Here is a 3,962-nt window from a genome sequence, read left to right as displayed (position 1 = left end):
GATCGTTACATGTGAATCAAGTTTTTAAATCTTATACAATGACACATTGTATACATATGTGTCTATCGTTGAACATTGTAGACTTCCCTCTAGGTGTTTTTTTTTTCTTGCTGCCTTACTGACGTATACAAGGTATACCCACATCTCTTTTTTATCGATAAACACTGGCAGACACACGAAGTTAGATAAATGTTTAAACCAATTCAAAATATGATATATGTGATGTGAGTAAAGTGATATAAATTTCAAATTCTATAAATGTTATCTTTAAATCAATAGGCTAAACCTAATAATTCGACAATTGATATATCTTCATGTTCTGTCACTCAAGTCCTGAACAGTGTAAATCTCCACATAACAATCACATACTCCAAAATTCAATGTTAACCAAAATCTTTTCTACCAGTAGCCAGAAATGACAAGGTATATTTTTTTATTCTGGCAGAAAGGACAGTTGGGCGTGAAAACGAAAAATTTCATGTCTATACGTGGTTGTTACATCAGACCATTTTGCAGTGATATATATAAATAAACTTCAAAGGATAAAATACGAATCTGCAACACCAAAAAATTAACTGGATGTAAAATGATCAAACAACATTTGGAACAAACAGATATAATTTATACTAGAGTTTGAATATTTTAAAAATAATTACAAATTCTGAATGTAAATTTCCTTATATAAATGTGAGGGGTTATTATGTAATTTATTATACTGTATATACATAATGCCATTACATTAAATTTGTGTTTTATTCAATATTTTTAAGTATGCATCAGACAATTTGTTAACTCTCTACTCTTTCATGGAGTTTCTATTTGTTGGATAATGTACGTTGAAAAAATAGCTTACTTTCTGCATATAAACACCCGACTTTCAAAGATTTATGAGCGAACAAGCAATTAATGACTTTGTAGACATTATTTGTTTCATTAAATTAAAAGCGGTTATGCAGAAAGTCTTCAGTGGTGACTTTTAGGATTCAAATTTTAGGAGCATGCGAATCTGCAGAAATATGAATCATTTTTGTCGCCGCTAAAACTTCTTTTTTTGTTTGCTCATTTTTAAATTTGGAAAAAGGTTTCCAATCATCAAAGCTGCTAATAAGTTAGATGCTGAGAAATATCCTAAATTGGTGACAAATTCAGTTGTGGAGATTTTAAAACAAAATACCCTATATGAATAATAGCGAGTTCAATTTTACAATATTTTTGTGAAGGCCTCTAATTACCAAAATCCTGGTTCTAACAGCAGAGAATTCAGAAGAAAAAAAATTAGGACACTAAACATTTCAATTTCGGTCAAAAAAAAAATCGTAAAACTAATACATTCAATGTCCACATACATATTCGTTATAAGTCGACGAACTGCATATCCCGATTTAAGTTGGAATGCATATATTTAATCAGCTTAATATATTGCCGAATTACTCCGCCCTTAGTCCATTAATATTTCCAATACACCTGTTGCCCTTACTATGTAACTGCTATTTAAATCGTATCTCTTAAATATTTTGTTGATTATTTGTGAGGGGGAAAATCCTAGTATTTCGAGATAAGCTTAATTTCTATATTGTAACATAAGAATAAGAACTGTGGGCGAATTATTACTCCGTGGGAATATCGGTCAGTATTTTGACGGACAGAATCAAAGGTATAAGGCACTATATTTCACATGATTCACTATAGCTTGATGGTTTGTCGATGTATTTTCTATATATAAACCAGGATGGTGGATTTGTATGCCAAAATTGGGCTTATTGGTCATCCTCGTGTCCGCCACAAAAGACTAGGAGAATACACCTCCCATCTATTTCATTAAATTAATCTGTTTGGCAATGTGTTTTAACTTACAATTCCATGTGTTATGGTCACTGCTGGCCATTAGCATTAATGTTTTGCATTATATTATCTATAGTACGAAAAGGTGAATACGTCATTGACACAATATTCCTAATCTTAAGAGAATATACTTTTAAAAAGAACTTGTTAAATACAATTCATCATTCCTCTCTTGTTTCAGGCCGGTAACAAAACCCTTTCAGAACTGTTTTCGGATAACTTTGTTGAATTATTGATAACCAGAATAGCCATCTTAGATGATATTTCGTCTAAAATACCTATTTTGTTTTATCACTTTTTGTCGAGCCTGCAACTTTTGTCACAGAAAGCTCGACATAGGGATAGTGATCCGGCGGCGGCGGCGTTAGCTAACTTCTTAAAAGCTTTATATTTTAGAAGGTGAAAGACCTGGATGCTTCATACTTTGTATATCGATGCCTCATATTACGAAGTTTCCGTCAGTCACATGTCCAATGTCCTTGACCTCATTTTCATGGTTCAGTGACTACTTAAAAAAAAGTTAAAATTTTTAGTAATCTTAAATTCTCTCTTATAATAAGTAATAGGATAACTATATTTGGTATGTGCGTACCTTGCAAGGTCCTCATGCTGTCAGACAGTTTTCACTTGACCTCGACCTCATTTCATGGATCAGTAAAGGTTAAGCTTTGGTGGTCAAGCCCATATCTCAGATACTATAAGCAATAGGTCTTGTATATTCGGTGCATGGAAGGACTGTAAGGTGTACATGTCCAACTGGTAGGTGTCATCTGACCTTGACCTCATTTTCATGGTTCAGTGGTTATAGCTAAGTTTATGTGTTTTGGTCTGTTTTTCTTGTACTGTACGCAATAGGTCAACTATATTTTGTGTATGTAAATATTTCATGATCTATATGTCAGTCGAGCAGGTTTTATTTGACCGTGACCTCATTTTCACGGTTCATTGTTCAGTGTTAAGTTTTTGTGTTTTGGTCTGTTTTTCTATTAGCAATAGGTCAATTATATTTGTTAGAATAATTGAAGAATTGTTAGCTGTACATGTCTGTCACGCATCGATCTGACCTTGACCTCATTTTCATGGTTCATTGGTCAATGTTTAGTTTTCTTGGTTAATGTTCAGTTTATGTGAAAGTTGTAATAAAGCTTTATGTTTAGGACTATCAACATAATATCAATGATAAGTAAAGAAGGCGAGACATTTCAGCGTGTGCACTCTTGTTTTTATATGCTATACTTTGATTGATTTGTTGATTGTTATTTGCTTTAAATTTAATGTCCAATGGCGAACAAATACATCCAATAAGGGGTTCTACAAAGTGTGTCGTATGGGATGATTGGTTGTAATTTAGGACGGACAATGAGTGTGAATAAACTACTAGTATGTTGAATGGGCAGAAGATTTGCCTTACAACAGGCACCAAAACGGACGCTCAAAGAGTTGCTCAAAGAAATATTGGTTCTTAAATGCGAAGAGATTGTGATACTCCCTACACGGAATCTACCGTGACGGATCATCGGATTAAACTTTTCAACTCAAACGTGGCTGTGTGATAATTCTTCGTGGGGAATCAATCGGGCACACGCTTTCGCATGAGATCTACCGCATAAGGCGAGAAGTCCATTATGCCCATGTGTCTCTGTCCCCCCATACCCGTAGGGTCGTAATCTATAAAGTGAATATATAAAGTAAAATATTCCAAGATCAGAGAAAAATAGTACATGTTTAATACATGAACATAAAATAAACCTTAAAATAAGGTGAAAAAGGTTAGTATAGTAATAATTGATTATAAAATTGGAATATCTATATGAAACATTCAAATTTGTTGTGCCTTTCAGACAAATATTATTATTAAATTTTCAAGGTGAACATTAAATTGTGCTACTGTAACTGAATACTTGGCAATACTCAACAGTTTTTTTATATTATCTTTATATGACCCGCAGCGGTTTATAACCAATGATAATGCTGTAGTATCGTGTCAGTTTGCTGATCTGCTAAAGTGTGAGCCATCATAGTATCTCAAAAGGTATCAGATTAAAAAAACGGGTCAAAATTTACTGAATGTATCATACTTCATCAAGATCAATGCAAATAAATAGGAAACAAAAATAACG

The sequence above is a fragment of the Mytilus galloprovincialis genome, chromosome 10 (genome assembly GCF_965363235.1).
Source record: "Mytilus galloprovincialis chromosome 10, xbMytGall1.hap1.1, whole genome shotgun sequence".
Classification (NCBI taxonomy): Eukaryota; Metazoa; Mollusca; class Bivalvia; order Mytilida; family Mytilidae; genus Mytilus; species Mytilus galloprovincialis.
Note: the sequence above shows the minus strand (reverse complement) of the source record.